Below are 20,078 nucleotides of genomic sequence, written 5' to 3'. Positions count from 1 at the left end.
AGTTTGTATGGATACAGTCTTGGTGCAGAAGGATAAGGAGACGTAATGAGGCCTGAGATACGTCTCTGAGGAGCTCTCCATTCAAGACCTAAGTATGAAGGGAACTAAGAAAAATTAAGAAGGAATAGATGCCTGACGTGTTTAGTCCCAGCACTCAGAGGCAGAAGCAGACGGACCTCTGAGTTTAAGGCCAGCCTGGTCTAAATGGAGAATGCCTGTAAGGTGAGACCCTTTCTAGAACAAAAGCAATCAAAACATAAAAGAAGGATGGAGTGGTAGTGTCAGAGGGAACTGAAAATACAGTGATAATAGTGGGAGGCCCCTGGGATGGAAGGCCCTGGGATCGAACACTGGTTGTCTGTGACCAATGGAGAGGAACAGCCTGGGCAAGCAGTGGGCAGAGGTTCAGTGCGTGTGGGAGTGTGTGGGGAGTGAGTGTCGACACCATCAGGGAGGTGAGCACATTGGGAGAAGAGTTCAGCCCAATGGCGGCACTGGGAGTGCTAGGTCCCTGACACTAAGGGAGACTTAGTCTTTTGAAGAGAAGTTTGTGTTTAAATGCTGATCGGTGGACAGTGAGGGAGAGGCTGAAGACGAGATGGGATAAAGGACCCAGAAAGCTCTTAAGGTAGAACAAGATGAGAAATGACTTTAGACCACATCATTAGCATCAGATGGAGAAATTGCACATCCTCTACACCGAAGAGAGAAAGAACAGGCACCACGGGGTACATTGATAATGAGACTTAAGGAGACTGGGAGTTTCTTTACTCCACAAATCCATAGTGGATTGGTGGGAGGGTCATTGGTGTTATTAATGATGTGAAGTATATAGCCAGAACAGTTGACTACATACTACTCGCACACAGCATGCCTGAGGATATTTGGGGTTCAAGTGCGTCAATGCTATTCTAGATCTTAGTAAGTCAAGGACACCCAGTTGTTTAAGGTAGGGTAGTTCTTCAGATTCCACTCTGAGAGCTACTGATGGGGAGACAAGGATCCTTCCATTGATGCCACAATCCTCAGACTTTGAAGCCCCTTCCATACAATGGGGTAGTTGTAGAGATAATCTCTTGTGTGTTTTGTAAAAATATTCACCTGTTGATAAAAAAGAAACCTTTGGCCAGTGAGCTGAGGCAGGATTAGAAGGTGGGACATCCTGCACACAGAGAATTCTGGGAACTAGTGAGGCATGGGGGATTTGGCCCAGGAACGCTGATGGAGACAGAGGCATGAAAATAGGGCAGAGGTATCCAGTCACGTGGCAATAAACCAGATATTAAGTTATGAGTCAGTTGAAGAACATGTAAAACTTTGGCCTAGGCATTTGTAAATATATTTAAGTCATTATTTCTGGAGCTTGGGGCCAGGAGGAAAAACAAGAGGTTACAGGTAGTATTTGCAAATAGTGGATGTATATCCTCTCCTCATTTGAGAACATCTCTAGCTTAATGATAACACCAAATACAGTGAGAATGTACTGAAAGTAGTTGTTACACCAGACTACTTAAGAAATAATGACAAGAAAAGGTCAGAACATCTGACTGTAGATTTTTGTTTTTATTTTGGTTTTGGGTTTAGGCTTCTTTGTTTATTTGCTTGGTTTTTTTTTTTTTCAGAGTATTTTGATCCATAGTTGATTGAATCATTAGGCACATGCTATTTTGGATGACTGTTCTCCAGAGATCCATGTATTAAAAGTGAGAAGTAGTAAAGACTTTGAGAGGTATGACATCGTTGGCAGTCTTTAGGTGACTCGAGACATTCGCTTGCAGAGGAGCATGGGATCCACTGCTTTCCCCTTGTTCTTTGTTCCTTAGGACTTGAGGTGAATGTTTGCCTCTGTCATGTTCACCTGCCAGAGGCCCAAACTCACAGAGCTACCTGATCGTGGTCTGCAGCCTTCCAGGACCGTGAGCCAAAGTAAACCTTTCCTCTTTATAAGTTAGTTACCTCAGGCATTTTGTAATAGTGACAGAAAACTGACAGCTACAGTGCAAGACCCATGAATCCAGAGCTGGGACAGGATTCCAGTATGGAGACTTTTAACAAAATGGGAGGGATTGTCAGTAAAGAGGCAACAATGAAGACACAAGGAGTGACTGACAAACAGAACGCTGAAGACTTAGATCAAGGGTCTGGGACAAAGTCTGGTAAAGAAGAAAGGAGGAAAGGAAAGCCTTGGACAGTAGGAGAATTATGTCTTTCATTAAAGGTCACTCCTCCCAGGATAGAAAGAAAGGAGAGAGTGATAGGAAAGCTGGTGGCATTGGTAGTTTAATGTTTCCCTCGCAAAAATGTGTCTAACCAACTTGGAAAAGTGTTGAAAAGCAGTAATAATAATTGAGTGATATTACCATATGCCTAACGTTCAGTGCGTTACTTAATTAACTCTTATTGCAGCTCAGGTGGTAGATCTATCCTACCGCCATTGCATAGAGAAAGAGCCTGAGCTTAGACAATAGACAAATAGCTTGCCCAAGGATGCACAGATGTGATAGTGACTTAAGTAATCCAAATTTCAGTCCTGTGGAGTTCATACTACCAGTTGTATACATTTTACTAATGAACTTAGGAAGGGCTGGTAGGTTAAATGAAAGTTACCATGGTTAATACCTTTGCCTTTTCTGTTGCTATGAAAAAACACCTGAGGCCAGATAATATATAAAGAATAGAGATATATTTGACTTATGGTTCTGGAGGCTAAGTTCAGGAGCGTGGCACAGGCATCCTCTTGGCATCTGGTGAAGCCCTCTTTGCTGCATTGCAGTATGGCAGAGGGATCACACAGGTCAGAAGGTAAGACAGCAATAGAGAGTTAGCAGAGAAAGATACAGAAATGTAGCTAGAGATGGCACTTTTAAAACAAAGCCACTCCTGCTGGAACTAAACCATTCCCACAGAATCAGCTTAATCCATGGATGAATTTCACCTTTATGACCTCTCAAACATGGCCACACTGGGGCCAGAGTTCCAGCACATACACTCTCAGAGGCGATTAGACGGGAACAGTCTTTCTTATATGTGAGATTTCTCTCTCATGCCCTTACTTCAGTGAGCCTCTTCCTGCCTACCTCCACTTCTATCCCCCCAGACACATTCCTAACTGATTATTGTTGCCACTGAAAATCACTTGGGACTTTCTGTTACAAGTCACCGAAAACCAGATTCACTCAAACAAACTCAACAAGCAAAGAGAGACGTGATCAGCCTGTATCCTGGAAGCTTCAGGAGAACTGCCCCCGTGCTTAGCTGGATACAGGCCTGGGTGAATCTGGGTTCTGATTTCTTTGGTGACTTCTAGATTCAGCTCTGCCCTGCTCCTTTTCTTCTCAAGCTGTGTAGTAACCATTGACTCCCCTCACCCCCACCCTCTGTGTGTCACACAATGGCTCTAAGCAGTTTTGCTTTCTGGACCTCCATCTAGCTAGATAGGAGGAACATTCCCCTCCATACAGCAGAAACCTTGGGCTTCAAAGTCGCTTCCCAGATGAAGTCCAGACCCACTGCCAATCATCTCTGGAGGGGGAGGGGAAGTTGAATCAGGCAACATCACAAATAATGGAGTCAGGCTTTTCTTTAGAACAAAATCAGGAGCACAAGAGAAAACAACAGATGTCTCAGTGTTTTTCTGCCATCTTCCCTACCTCACTCCAACCCCTGCATTAGTCAGCTTCCCATGTGCCTTGTCAGTGGCTCACGCTGAAGTGCTGACCTTTGAACAAAGTGAAGAGAGCTTAGCCGTTTGCATAACTCTCACAATTACAGCAGGGCATGTCTATGTCTCTCTCTATATCATTGCCATTTCCTTGTTTAATCACCCTATGACTCCTCATTATTCACAAAAGAGTGAGACACAATGCTTCTAGTGCTTCATCTCTTGGGTATATCATGCTGTTTGAAATTACTGGAGTACTGGGCTGAGAGATGGCTCAGAAAGTAAGAGAGCTTGCTCTGAAATCCTGAGGACCTGTGTTTGAATCCCCAGCACCCATGCAAAAGGTCAAGCAAGGCTGTGCATGGCTGTAGCCCCAGCACTAGGAGCAGACACAGGTAGATCCCAAGCGTTCCCTGGCCATTCAGTCTGTCCAGAAGGCTCTCAGATTTAGTGAGAGGCCTTATCTAAAGGCAATAGTGTAGAGAGTGTTAGAAGAAGACACCTCATAGCCTGCTCTGGTCTCTGCATGCAAGTATGCAAATGTGCACACACACACACACACACACACACACACACACACACAATGGGTGAGGGAGACAAGAAATATTTATATTTCTGTAGGTATGATTCTGTTAGTTTATGATTTTGAAAAATCTAGAATTTGAACCATCTATGTCTTGAGACATACAAGGAGTGTTGAAGTGGAAGTTTCTGGATATTTCAGGGACACTCACATGGTATTTTGCTGAGGCAAGACCTGTAGGAGGACTTGTGATGTTTGGAGAGTATAAATGGGACTCAAGGGACAGTCACAGTGCTCTTGTATAGATACCTAGCTTTGCAAAGCTTCATTGGTCTCGAGTCTTTGTCTTACCTGATCTTCGCTTCATTGAAAGAGGCAGGCCAGAGAACTGCAGGCATCCTGGCCGGTCCTGGTTACTTGAGCTAACTAGTGCTGATTCAGCGGAGGCCTGGCTGTTTCTGCTGGATCGTGCTACTGCTGCTGATTTGTGTTTACTGTCTTGACACTACTGACCAGGATTGCCGGTATCCTGATGACAGAGCTTGGGATCGCTCCAAGGAACTACTTCTAAACAGGTCCACATCCCCTTGTCCTATTTGCCATCTTTTCTCCCCTACCTTTAGACAGTGGACTAGAAGGAAGTTTGAAGAAGTTGAGAACCCTTCTTAAAAGTAGGTTTAAACAGAGTATACTTCATTAAAATTTGGAATCAAGAGATTGGGTGGGTCACTAGAGCCCAGGGTTTTGAAATCATTCCAGGCAGCATAGTGAGATCCTGCATTCAGAAAACAAATAAAGAAAAAAATGACTGTAACCTTGCACTTAATATACTAGGACCTGTTTAAAAGCCATCTTTGAGCAAAGGGGATAGCCCAGGGATAGAGTTCTTGCCTATCACATTTGAGCCCTGGATTCAGTCTCTAACATCATGAAAATTAAAACATACAACAAAAGCCATCTTCTATATTCCCCTTATCTTCAAGGAAAAGAATAAAGTAATAACTAACAAAACAAACGCTCATAAAAAAAATTCTCCTTATCAAAACCACTTCTCTAATAGACTGTGAACACACATTTTTGTAGTTGTTGTTGATGATGATGGTGTCTATGGTGACAATGGGATGTTTTTGTTGTTGTTTGAGACAAGGTCTTTCTATGTAGCCCTGGCTATCCTAGAACTTGCTATGTAGACCTTGTCTGCCTCTGCCTCCTGAGTGGAGTACTAGGATTGAAGGCTTGAGCGGCCACACCCAGGTAATGTGGTGTTTGCCTTAGACTTTTTATTCATACAAGATGAAGGAAAATGAAGGCAATCAGAAATCATTTCTTGGAGGCGGCGCCATCTACGGCTCCAGACAACCCGCCACCTTCCTGGTGAGAGCACAGGGATCCGCCCGGCCCGAGAGGTTTCTGCCTCAGGCTCCGGCGGGAGCCACCTTGGTTCCGGGACTCCGCGGAGGGCAGGCTGCACGGGTGAGGGTGTGGAATACAGAGGCCAGCAGTTTCTGGGACAGGCGAGAGCCACAGAGCTTCTGAGGCGGCGCCATCTTCGGCTCCAGACAACCGGCCACCTTCCTGGCCAAAGCAACACAGCTTCTGGGAAAGATCCTGTTTTGGGCTTTCATCTTCAGCCAGGAGGATGTCCAAACACCAGATAACTGTGCACTTTCCCTGAAAGAGGAGAGCTTGCCTGCAGAGACTGCTCTGACCACTGAAACTCAGAGGAGAGAGCTAGTCTCCCACGTCTGCTGCTAGAGGGTAACAAAATCACCAGAGGAACAATCTCTAAACAAAAACAACTATAACAACTAACTCCAGAGATTGCCAGATGGCGAAAGGTAAACGTAAGAATCCTTCTAACAGAAACCAGGACCACTCACCATCATCAGAACCCAGAATGCCCACTTCGCCCAGTCCAGGGCACCCTAACACACCTGAAAAGGTAGACCTGGATTTAAAAGCATATCTCATGATGATGATAGAGGACATAAAGAAGGAATTTAATAACTCACTTAAAGAAATACAGGAGAACACTGCTAAAGAGTTACAAGTCCTTAAAGAAAAACAGGAAAACACAACCAAACAGGTAGAAGTCATTATAGAAAAACAGGAAAACACATCCAAACAGGTGATGGAAATGAACAAAACCATACTAGACCTAAAAAGGGAAGTAGACACAATAAAGAAAACCCAAAGTGAGGCAACGCTGGAGATAGAAACCCTAGGAAAGAAATCTGGAACCATAGATGCCAGCATCAGCAACAGAATACAAGAGATGGAAGAGAGAATCTCAGGTGCAGAAGATTCCATAGAGAACATCAGCACAACAATCAAAGAAAATGGAAAATGCAAAAAGATCCTAACTCAAAACATCCAGGAAATCCAGGACACAATGAGAAGACCAAACCTACGGATAATAGGAGTGGATGAGAATGAAGATTTTCAACTCAAAGGACCAGCAAACATCTTCAACAAAATTATTGAAGAAAACTTCCCAAATCTAAAGAAAGAGATGCCCATGAACATACAAGAAGCCTACAGAACTCCAAATAGACTGGACCAGAAAAGAAATTCCTCCAGACACATAATAATCAGAACATCAAATGCACTAAATAAAGATAGAATACTAAAAGCAGTAAGGGAAAAAGGTCAAGTAACATATAAAGGCAAGCCTATCAGAATTACACCAGATTTTTCACCAGAGACTATGAAAGCCAGAAGAGCCTGGACAGATGTTATACAGACAGAGAACACAAATTCCAGCCCAGGCTACTATACCCAGCCAAACTCTCAATTACCATAGATGGAGAAACCAAAGTATTCCACGACAAAACTAAATTCACCCATTATCTCTCCACGAATCCAGCCCTTCAAAGGATAATAACAGAAAAAAACCAATACAAGGACGGGAACCACGCCCTAGAAAAAACAAGAAGATAATCCCTCAACAAAACTAAAAGAAGACAGCCACAAGAACAGAATGCCAACTTTAACAACAAAAATAACAGGAAGCAACAATTACTTCTCCTTAATATCTCTTAATATCAATGGTCTCAACTCCCCAATAAAAAGACATAGACTAACAAACTGGCTACACAAACAAGACCCAACATTTTGCTGCTTACAGGAAACTCATCTCAGAGAAAAAGATAGACACTACCTCAGAATGAAGGGCTGGAAAATAATTTTCCAAGCAAATGGTATGAAGAAACAAGCTGGAGTAGCCATCCTAATATCTGATAAGATTGACTTCCAACCCAAAGTCATCAAAAAAGACAAGGAGGGGCACTTCATTCTCATCAAAGGTAAAATCCTCCAAGAGGAACTCTCAATTCTGAATATCTATGCTCGAAATACAAGGGCAGCCACATTCATTGAAGAAACTTTAGTAAAGCTCAAAGCACACATTGCACCTCACACAATAATAGTGGGAGACTTCAACACACCACTTTCACCAATGGACAGATCATGGAAACAGAAACTAAACAGGGACACAGTGAAACTAACAGAAGTGATGAAACAAATGGACTTAACAGATATCTACAGAACATTTTATCCTAAAACAAAAGGATATACCTTCTTCTCAGCACCTCATGGTACCTTCTCTAAAATTGTCCACATAATTGGTCACAAAACAAGCCTCAACATATACAAAAATATTGAAATTATCCCATGCATCCTATCAGATCACCATGGACTAAGGCTGATCTTCAATAACAAAATAAATAATAGAAAGCCAACATTCACGTGGAAACTGAACAACACTCTTCTCAATGATAACTTGGTCAAGGAAGGAATAAAGAAAGAAATTAAGGACTTTTTGGAGTTTAATGAAAATGAAGCCACAACATACCCAAACTTATGGGACACAATGAAAGCATTCCTGAGAGGAAAACTCATAGCTCTGAGTGCCTCCAAAAAGAAACTAGAGAGAGCACACATTAGCAGCTTGACAACACACCTAAAAGCTCTAGAAGAAAAGGAAACAAATTCACCCAAGAGGAGTAGAAGGCAGGAAATAATCAAACTCAGGGGTGAAATCAACCAAGTGGAAACAAGAAGAACTATTCAAAGAATCAACCAATCAAGGAGCTGGTTCTTTGAGAAAATCAACAAGATAGATAAACCCTTAGCCAGACTCACTAGAGGGCACAGGGAAAGCATCCTAATTAACAAAATCAGAAATGAAAAGGGAGACATAACAACAGATCCTGAAGATATCCAAAACACCATCAGATCCTTCTACAAAAGGCTATACTCAACAAAACTGGAAAACCTGGAGGAAATGGACAAGTTTCTAAACAGATTCCAGGTACCAAAGCTAAATCAAGATCAGGTTAATGATCTCAACAGTCCTATATCCCCTAAAGAAATAGAAGCAGTCATTAATAGTCTCCCAGCCAAAAAAAAGCCCAGGACCAGACAGGTTTAGTGCAAAGTTCTATCAGACCTTCAAAGAAGACCTAATTCCAGTTCTTCACAAACTATTCCACAAAATAGAAACGGAAGGTACTCTACCCAACTCATTCTATGAAGCCACAATTACTCTGATACCTAAACCACAAAAAGACCCAACAAAGATAGAGAACTTCAGACCAATTTCCCTTATGAATATCGATGCAAAAATCCTCAATAAAGTTCTTGCTAACCGAATCCAAGAACACATCAAAACAATCATTCATCCTGACCAAGTAGGTTTCATCCCAGGGATGCAGGGATGGTTCAATATACGGAAATCCATCAATGTAATCCAATATATAAACAAACTCAAAGACAAAAACCACATGATCATCTCGTTAGATGCTGAGAAAGCATTTGACAAAATCTAACACCCATTCATGATAAAAGTCTTGGAAAGATCAGGAATTCAAGGCCCATACCTAAACATGATAAAAGCAATCTACAGCAAACCAATAGCCAACAACAAAGTAAATGGTTAGAAGCTTGAAGCAATCCCACTAAAATCAGGGACTAGACAAGGCTGTCCACTCTCGCCCTACCTATTCAACATTGTACTTGAAGTCCTAGCCAGAGCAATTAGACAACAAAATGAGATCAAGGGGATACAAATTGGAAAAGATGAAGTCAAAATATCACTTTTTGCAGATGATATGATAGTATATATAAGTGACCCTAAAAATTCCACCAGAGAACACCTAAGCCTGATAAACAGCTTCAATGAAGTAGCTGGATATAAAATTAACTCAAACAAGTCAATGGCCTTTCTGTACACAAAGGATAAACAGGCTGAGAAAGAAATTAGGGAAACAACACCCTTCTCAATAGTCACAAATAATATAAAATACCTTGGCGTGACTCTAACTAAGGAAGTGAAAGATGTGTATGATAAGAACTTCAAGTCTCTAAAGAAAGAAATTAAAGAAGATCTCAGAAGATGGAAAGATCTCCCATGCTTATGGATTGGCAGGATCAACATTGTAAAAATGGCTATCTTGCCAAAAGCAATCTACAGATTCAATGCAATCCATATCAAAATTCTAACTCAATTCTTCAACGAATTAGAAAGGGCAATCGGCAGATTCATCTGGAATAACAAAAAACCAAGGATAGCAAAAACTCTTCTCAAGGATAAAAGAACCTTTGGTGGAATCACCATGCCAGACCTAAAACTGTACTACAGAGCAATTGTGATCAAAACTGCATGGTACTGGTATAGTGACAGACAAGTAGACCAATGGAACAGAATTGAAGACCCAGAGATGAATCCACACACCTATGGTCACTTGATCTTTGACAAGGGAGCTAAAACCATCCAGTGGAAAAAAGACAGCATTTTCAACAAATGGTGCTGGCACAACTGGCGGTTATCATATAGAAGAATGCGAATTGATCCATTTCTATTTCCTTGTACTAAGGTCAAATCTAAGTGGATTAAGGAACTTCACATAAAACCAGAGACACTGAAACTTATAGAGGAGAAAGTAGGGAAAAGCCTCGAAGATATGGGTACAGGGGAAAAATTCCTGAATAGAACAGCAATGGCTTGTGCTGTAAGATCAAGAATCGATAAATGGGACCTCATAAAATTGCAAAGCTTCTGCAAAGCAAAAGACACCGTCAATAAGACAAAAAGGCCACCAACAGATTGGGAAAGGATCTTTACCTATCCCAAATCGGATAGGGAACTAATATCCAATATATATAAAGAACTCAAGAAGGTGGACTCCAGAAAATCAAATAACCCCATTAAAAATGGGGCTCAGAGCTGAACAAAGAATTCTCACCTGAGGAATACCGAATGGCAGAGAAGCACCTGAAAAAATGTTCAACATCCTTAATCATCAGGGAAATGCAAATCAAAACAACACTGAGATTCTACTTCACTCCAGTCGAATGGCTAAGATCAAAAACTCAGGTGACAGCAGATGCTGGCGAGGATGTGGAGAAAGGGGAACACTCCTCCATTGTTGGTAGGATTGCATGCTTGTACAACCACTCTGGAAATCAGTCTGGCGGTTCCTCAGAAAATTGGACATAGTACTACCGGAGGATCCCGCAATACCTCTCCTGGGCATATATCCAGAAGATGTCCCAACTGGTAAGAAGAACACATGCTCCACTATGTTCATAGCAGCCTTGTTTATAATAGCCAGAAGCTGGAAAGAACCCAGATGCCCCTCAACAGAGGAATGGATACAGAAAATGTGGTACATTTACACAATGGAATACTACTCAGCTATTAAAAAAATGAATTTATGAAATTCCTAGGCAAATGGATGGACCTGGAGGGTATCATCCTGAGTGAAGTAACCCAATCACAAAGGAACTCGCACAATATGTACTCACTGCTAAGTGGATATTAGCCCAGAAACTTAGGATACCCAAGATATAAGATACAACTTGCCAAACGCATGAAATTCAAGAAGAACGAAGACCAAAGTGTAGACACTTTACCCTTTCTTAGAAATGGGAACAAAACACCCATGGAAGGATTTACAGAGACAAAATTTGGAGCTGTGATGAAAGGATGGACCATCTAGTGATTGCCATATGCAGGGATCCATCCCATAATCAGCTTCCAAATGCTGACACCATTGCATACACTAGCAAGATTTTGCTGAAAGGACCCAGATATAGCTCTCTCTTGTGAGACTATGCCGGGGCCTAGCAAATACAGAAGTGGATGATCACAGTCAGCTATTGGATGGGTCACACGGCCCCCAATGGAGGAGCTAGAGAAATTACCCAAGGAGCTAAAGGGAACTGCAACCCTATAGGTGGAACAACAATATGAACTAACCAGTACCCGGGAGCTCTTGTCTTTAGCTGCATATGTATCAAAAGATGGCCTAGTCGGCCATCACTGCAAAGAGAGGCCCATTGGACTTTCACACTTTATATGCCCCAGTACAGGGGAACGCCAGGGCCAAAAAGGGGGAGTGGGTGCGTAGGGGATTGGGGGGGTGGGTATGGGGGACCTTTGGGATAGCATTGAAAATGTAAACGAGCAAAATACCTAATAATAAAAAAAAAAGAAATCATTTCTTTGAGATACAGAAAAATGGTAGTTTGCTGCTATTAGCCTGTTTAGGTGCTATAACAAAATATCTAGGACTGATTACCTTTAAAATATTATAAACCTGGGGCTGGAAAGAGGGCTCAGTGGTTAAGAGCACTGACTGCTCTTCCAGAGGACCTGAGTTCAATTCCCAGCAACCACATGGTAGCTCACAACCATCTGTAGTGGGATCCGATGTCCTCTTTTGATGTGTCTGAAGACAGTGACAGTGTACTCACATATATAAAATAAATCTTTTAAAAATTAAAAAGTAAAAAACTAAAAAATATTATAAACCCGTTTCTGGTAGTTCTAGATGTTGGAAAGCTCAACCTCAAGTCACCAGCAGATGTCATACTGAGGGACCTCTCCTTTTGATTCACAGCTGGCTCCTTCCCATGTCTTCACTTGGTGGAGGGGTGAAAAGTCATGGGGTGTGGGTGGGGTGGGGTGGGGTAAGCCAATCCCAAACCCCTTTTCCCAAACCTTTTTAAGGGCATACTGTACCCGGGAGAACTCATGTCCTAATTACCCCCTTACAGGCCCATTTTCTTAAAACTTAAAATTGTTGCCTTGTGGGTTAAATTCAGCATGAATTTTAGATAAGTAGGAATATTCATATCAGTTGTCAGTAAGAGCACTACTGTCTCAAGGAAGTAGTGCCCTTCCCCACCTGTCAAAGCTAACAGCTGGAAGACAGGGGACAGGGTGATTCAGGGATAATAGACACTCTAAATTTGTTCTGTGCAACAAAATATCTGAAACTTTGTAGCACAGTGAATAGAAGTGTATTGTGATCCAGAGACCAAGAAATCCAAGAAGGTGTAGCATCCAGTAAGAGCTCTCTTATCATAACACTGGGGGGAGGGGGGTCAGCGGGGAAGATGAGTCCAAACTACTCTTTCATAAGGACTCCTGTACTCCATCCATTAGAAGACTTAGTTTCCTCTTCAAGGTCCCACCTCTTAACAGTGTTGATTAGAAACTAAATATTTTTTGAAAACTTAGTTTTATTTCTATGTGTTTGCGTATTTTGTCTGAATGTCTGTTCATATACCCTACACATGCCTGGTGCCCACGGAGGCCAGGAGAAGGTAATGGATTCCCTGAGACTGGAGTTACAGATGGTTGTGAGCCACCATGTGGCTGCTGGGAACCAAACCTGGATTCTCTGTAGAACTGCCAGTGCTCTTAACCACTGAGCCATCTCTCCAGCCCTTGGAGCTGAATTTTAGACACATAAACTTTTGGGGGAAAGTCCTAGTTCTCTGTTGACATTGTGATCCTTTCAAACCAAAGCAATGGACTAGAGAAAATATTTGAAACTATTTCCTTTTATTTTCCTTAGCAGAGACTCAGAAAAGTGTTCAGCAGTGCAGAGCTCATCACAGCTTGAGGCTGGACCTGGCTAATGCATGGGTTAATCTAGTTCTGAAGTCAGGGGCCATGGAGTTCAACCTGGTGCAGTGGTAGGGACATAGAAAACCTGGGCATAATCTGCCAGCCTGAGCTTGGAGACTGAGTCTGCAGAGGCTGGTCTGGCCCTGGAGGGGGCTCAGAGTTTGGAATAGAATCAGCCTGGTAATAAGGTGAGCTAGGAGGCTCAGGATGTGGGGTCCAGACCAGCATTTACTGAGATAGGCTCAGTGTCCACATGCAAAGAACTTTCTCTGCTGACATTGTAACCCTTTCCTAGTGGAAGAAATTTCTCCCAGCTGTGCTCTCTGGGGTTGGGGTGGGAGAAAGTGTATAAACCTGTAACTCCTATCCTTCCCGGTGTTTCTTGGTCTGTGCTGTGCTCAGATGTGACCTCCCATCTACTTTCCTTGGTTCTTGTGGAGGTATTTCCCCATGTAGATAGTTTGAATTAGTATTTCTGTGAGGAAATGCGCCTTGAGAAGCTCTATACTGTCTTCCTGCTGACGAAGACATTTAATATTGCTTGTGGTGGTTTGAACAGGAATGGCCTCCCCATAGACTCACAGCATTGAATGCTGACTCATAGGGAGTAGCACTATTAGGAGGTGTGGCCTTGTTGGAGGGGGTGTGACCTTGTTGGAGGAAGTCTGTCATTGTGGAGGTAGGCTTTGAAGTCTCAGATGCTCAAGCTAGGCCTAGTGGGACAGTCTTCTTCCGCTGCCTGTGGGTCAAGATGTAGAACTGTCTGCTCGTTCTCCAGAACCATGTCTGCCTGTATTCTGTCTACCATGGTGATAATGGACTAAACCTCTGAAACGATTAAATGTTTTCCTTTATAAGAGTTGCCATGGTCATGGTATCTAGTCACAGCAATAGAAACCCTAATTAAGACACTACTCAAACATGAAATTCTGTAAACACAAGGAGATGTATGTGTGTGTATTAATAAAAAATGAAATATTACTTAAATATGCTGTAAAGTTTAACTGAAGTTGAAAATGAAAAAAAAAAAAGGAAATGAATGTACTAGAGATATTTGTCAGTGGTAGAACACTTGTCTGCCGTGTGCTGGATCCTGGGTTCAACCTCCAGGATTACCATAAACAAAAGAATGCAGGGTTATAATCATCTTTAAACTTACTTGCTTCATTAGCAATGAGCTGTCTGGACAGGCTACCTGATGATGGAGTTTCCCAAGTAAAGTCAGTCTGCAGATTGGAGCACATTCCCACCTGACACTGCTCACATCCACAGTGCAGATACTAAACCTGGAATGATACAGAGAAGGTCAGCATGGCCCCCGTGCAAGGATGACATGGGACTTCATGCAGCATGCTGTGCCTCTCAGTTAAGAAGACAGTAATAGAGATGTGTGCCACTTGGTAACATAAGGGGAGCTACTAAGGAAGGAAAGGGAGGGGTGGGGAGCCTGAGGAAGGAAATGGGAGAGCAAGAACAGCAAACCCAGGGATGTATGAACACTAGAATGTTGTCTATTACTACCTTTGCTACTTAAGAAAAAATGCCTAGGCTTTGGGGTTAAGCTTGGTGTAGAGTACTTGCCTAGCCAGCCCAAGGTTCTGGGTTTGGTCCTTGGTAAAAACAAAAAAACAAAAAACAAAAACAGGGAACAATTCATGACTACAAATAATGACCAGAGAAATACATCACTATGAAAGAACAAAATACAGTACCAACAATAAACCCCCCAACTAAATATATACAAATTGCCTGACAAATTTTTTGGTTTTTTGGTTTCCTTTTTTTTTTTTTTTTTTTTTTTTTTTTTTTTTGGTTTTTCAAGACAGGGTTTCTCTGTATAGCCCTGACTGTCCTGGGACTCACTTTGTAGACCAGGCTGACCTGGAACTCAGAAATCTGCCCACCTCTGCCTCCTGAGTGCTGGGATTAAAGGCATGCACCACCACGCCCGGCATGCCTGACAAATATTTTAAATAATACAAGGAAGCTCAATGAACCTCAAGAAATCACAGAGAAAGAGATCACCCAAATCAAGAAAACAATGGCCCAAACAGGATGTCTTAACAGATTGAAATTTGTTGAAGCCAGCTAGCGACTCACATGTCCCGGTTCAAGCCTGGAAGGCACCTTAGAATCTGGAAGAAAAGAGGGAATCTAGGCGACGAGAGAAAGGATGGAGCTAAGTCAAGACCTTCTGATCAAAGCTCAATTTTAATATCGGGGAACACTCCTTATAAAGAAGGGGGGCACCCATTCCCACCGAATCATCCTTGGAGTCCAGCTGCAGGTGACCACGTGTAGGCTCCAGAACAGCTAGGCAGCAGGTCGCAGCAGCAGCTGTGGCAGAACAATAGGGTGATTCAGGGACGCAGGCTCCACCCCAGGTGATCTCCTAGTGACAAGTCAAGCCTGGTTCAGCCTGCTTCAGGCTGGGGGCTGGGGGCGAGGTTACATCTCCTCCCTGTTATTAATATAAAAAAGAAAGGCTGGACTGAGGCATTAAATTTATTTATGCTCTATAGTTCTGCCTGAATTCTTAGGGCCTAGTGAAGAAACCTGTCTCAGTGGGATTCCCTGACTTTTCTCATGGTAAACCCTTATTTGGTTAAGACTGTCCTTTCTGTCCTACTAAACATTTTGCAGACTAGCCCTGAGTGGTTGGCTCTGTCTTTTGTAATGCTTAATTGGTAACTTCCTTGCTGAATTCCTACTGAATTCCAAGTTGTCAGCTTCAAGGTCTTTCTAGGAACACTGGCAAAGACTTAACTATATCAGAATTCAATCTTAAAAGGCACTATAATAAGATAACACTAAAGGAGAGCACGTGGCAGGGAGGAGGGGGTGATGACTGGCTCCTTAGCACAAGGCCATTTGGCTTGTTAGGGTGGGAGACTGTGAAGGGCTTGCTTTCTCACAGTATGGTCTCCAACATCTCCCCCTTTTGAATTAAATTTAATAAGGCCACACTTAACTGAGGTGATCAAATGATCTTCTCATCCTTGGATGAGTGGGCATTAACCATACCTGGGGGAGCATTGACCCAGTTCCTCCCATTGGTGCTGTCACAACCCACAATCATGGCTCTTGGTATCTTTTGAGGAGGGGAGGCAGAGCCTCAGAAAGATTCTTTTGGTTGTAACTGGAACTAGATACCAACCTCCATCCAAACCGGGTGTGCCTCTCAGGGAACTCAGAAACGGTCTAGTTAGACCTTCCCCTGCAGTGCATAGCCTCGTACCCACGCTGGTGCCCATACTGGATTCATATTATCACGAACCAGCATGCACAGTTCTGAGTCCTGTGCAGCTCCTAAAGGAGAATTGTTAACCTCAGATTCAGCAAGGCCTCTACAAGAATTATGCCAATTGTAACACCACAATTTGTTGCTCTTAGGCTACATTAGGAGCTACTCATCTCTATTGTCTCCACGGCCTGAGGAACCAAGGTGACCTTGCATTTTCAGCAAGGGTGGAAAACTGGAGACCAGTAGTTGCTCTTTCTGCATTGGTGAGAGGGACATCTTCTTCGTCTGAGTCTCGGATATCCAGTTGATGGTAGTGAACTGCAACTGGCTTGCTTAAAGCAGCTTCAATCTGTGACTTAACAAAACTGGTTAATCTATTTAAGGCCCCAGGGCCAAAAGACAAAAGCAGTAAAATACCCACAAAAGGCCCCAAAAGTCTGGGAAGTAAGGTGGTGAGCCAAGGAGAAGTAGAAAACCAATTTTTATACCAATGTTCTTGTTTCTCTCTGTTGCATTTTCTCTCTTTTAAACTAGTTCTAACTTTGTCTATGCTATCTTGAACTAAGCCAGCCTTATCAGAATAAAAACAACATTCTTCTAATATCTGAAATTTCTGCCTTTCTAGCCCTTATAGCAAACCTTGATCACAAATCAGACCAAAAGCCACAATATGTACTGGAATGCTTTTAGAATGAAAATTAGTAGCTGCCACCTACATGCTCTTGGGGGTGGGGATACACGCCTGCTGCAGTCAGGCTAAAGGAGGTTGATTGACCTGCTTGAAAAACAAAATCCAGACAGTGAAAGGCAACAGTACAAAAGCTTCTTTTGGGGAAGTCTAGGTACTCCATTCAATTGCAAATTAGCAAAGATCAGGCTTAGATTTAGAGCTCCAGGTGTGGGGGAGCTGGCTTTGAGAATTAGCAGAAAGGCCAGAGATTCTCTGGAAGTGGAGGCTGAGCTCTAAATTAACTTTGTTAGGTAATTAAGAATTTTAGCTATCTACAATAGGAATCTCTAATATTGGAATTATTACTAGACCAGTCTAAGATTGAGTTAAAATAACTGGTCACATTGAAGAAAAGAGAAAAATCATTATGACTCTATTAAATGACTGATCTTTCTAAGTTAGGATATACAGTCTCTGGTGTTCTTATTGCCATAAAGTTAAAAAGCTTGAAGCAAGGCAGCTTCACTAGTCTAAACTGGAAAAATGGCAAGCAAGGATGGGTCGAAAACATGTACCCAATTTAGCTTCCTTGTCACTTCAGTCAGGGCACTGAGCCAACTTACCTGCCAGCTTGTTACACGAATTAACCATCATGCTTCTGCAGCCTTCTGTGGAGAGAAGCTATGTTTTTCCCTTCCCTAATAAGGTAGCTGTTTAGTATCAAACCATATGCCAATAAGTAGATCCTTTTAAGATACTATAAAGCATTTATTAAGTTCTTTGACATCTAAATTTCAAAATTCTCAAATAAATATATGATTAAAATAATGTGTATGGGAATGCACTAGATAATATGCACGGGGATACATTAAATAATATGCACTACTTATTTCCCATAGAGGGGTTGTTTTTAAACACAGTAACTGGGAAGCATGCATGCATGCATGAATTTATAGAAGATACAAAAGCATGCATAAAAACAATTTTTAACTTATCTTTGGGATATTGATTGTCAATCTTATTTAAAATGATTGTATGCAATAGATCAATTATTAAAATTCTGTAATAACCAATTTAATTGCTGTTTTGAACACGGAACAGATACTTAGTCAGGTTTTTAAGACACAATTTTTGTTATAGGTTTTCTAAAATAAACAAATATATCTTACAATTCTTTATTAGCACCACAGTAGTTTTAATAGGATGTTAAAACTGTGTTTTGAGGTGAACGCCACCTCGGCCTTGCCCACCCTCGGCCTTCCTCTCAAGCAGAAGAGGCTGAAGGCAGCCCAATCTTTTGTAGGCCAGAAAGCCCAAGCGAGGGCAGCAGAGCACCCTGAGTATTAGCGGGAAAAATACAGCTACCCCGGTCGGGACAGGTGGAGGCTCATGGGGCAATGGTGAGCACGGCCCTCCCCTGAGTTCACTGCAAAGCCACCTGCTTTCTGGCGGCCTCCTACACCACTACAGCTCAGGGAAAGCTGTGTGCCCCAAGGCCCCGCCCCACACCATCCAGCAGCTAGCTGGCTCTACGTGGGCCAACAATTGGCTGGGAGGATGAGAAAAATGACTTTACAATAATGTTTTCTCTTGCCAAAGAATAGTTGTTGGACACAGCTAATATTTAATTACCATTGATTATAATTAATAACAATTATAAACGCTTTCTTTATTTTCTGCAAAGCCTTCTGTAGTAAACTAAAACCCTAAGTAATAAAAAGATATTGCCTCTGAATCTTTTCAGAACCAACAGCTACTCCCCAGAACTTAAAAGCTCCTTGTGTGAGAGCAAGGATTTAAATTAAACTTCCTTGAGAGGCATTAGCTAATAAAATCTTTCTACTTAGAAAACAATATACACTGGAAGATTCAAACTCTTGGCTTCTTGTATAGAAGTAGAAATGATAAAAATTTCTCACATAATGTAGATCTATATTTAGTCATACCTAGAGGCAAAAATTTCCAGTTATTACAAACTCACTAGAAGCAAAACTTTTACAATCATTAAGATGTAAAGGAGAAAAAACAAACTTTTGGATCTATAATAACTATATAAAAGGTAGGCAAGCCAGATTGTAATGCCTTTATAAATTTTACAGTCTGATTGACCCTTTATAAACTATGAATTTGAACTTTATTAAAACAGCATCTGGCTAGATCTGCAAAGGTGCTTTTTTTAGCTAAAAGGAATTTCCCTGGAGGCAAGTCTCCAATGCTTCCCTAGGCAAGACAAAAGAAAGTCACACAAACCACAGCAGAAGCTGCTCTGAGCTTAGTTCCTCCTGCCATGAGGACAGATTTTAGAATTACTAAGTTTCTTTTGCAACATTAGATTATAACTATAACTTTGGGAAAGCAAAACCCAATTTCAAAACAATTTATCATTTATAGAATTAATATTAGAAGTATTACTATCATATTATGAAGTTTGGCTGCCAATTTATACCTATGAATACATGCAAGCTTTAATGCTTCATTAAAGAGACATTGCTTTAAATCTTATCTTTAAATTTACTTTCTAGGATAAGAATCACATTAAATATTATCTCAGCTAGAAGTATCTTAGGAGGCCCAGTTTTTTGGCCTGCTTATATCACATGTTTGAAGAACTCCTGAGTTGCCAATTTAAGGCTAACCTTCTGTTACCAATGTAACAATTATTTAATCTTAACCAATAACTTATGAGCTAATTGTGAAGACACGCAGAGCACATTACCAATAAAAAAAATAATGAAGCAGTTACACTTAGACCAATCAGAGAATATTAAATTTTCTAGCTACAATTATAAAATACAAAGCACTTTATCATTAGCTAAATGCAATAATCACGAATGCAGAGAATTTTCTTAGGAAAAAAACGTCTATCAGCTTTTTCGCCCCAATACCATGAGGCTGTAGACTCTCTTTTTTTCTTTTAACGAACAGTTTTTTCCAGCAGGGGCCCTCCTGCTGTGTGCCTGATTCCTGGCTAAAGCCTGTGGCCACTCTCAGCTTTGCTATACCAGCAGAGAAAGATTTAGTCATCTTTTATCTTCCAACATGAAAACACAGAACATTCAT

General features: G+C 41.7%; 1 non-coding gene across 1 annotated transcript; it reads left to right on the top strand.

Annotated features, from left to right (window-relative positions):
• The first annotated feature begins 14,362 nt into the window (after window positions 1-14,362).
• On the top strand, window positions 14,363-14,467 carry Gm24435. The gene has a single exon (XR_003954742.1). It is a non-coding gene; the product is annotated as a U6 spliceosomal RNA (small nuclear RNA).
• Window positions 14,468-20,078: the final 5,611 nt, after the last annotated feature.

The sequence above is a fragment of the Mus musculus genome, chromosome 3 (genome assembly GCF_000001635.26).
Source record: "Mus musculus strain C57BL/6J chromosome 3, GRCm38.p6 C57BL/6J".
NCBI lineage: Eukaryota > Metazoa > Chordata > Mammalia > Rodentia > Muridae > Mus > Mus musculus.
This window is presented reverse-complemented; position numbering and strand designations above follow the sequence as displayed.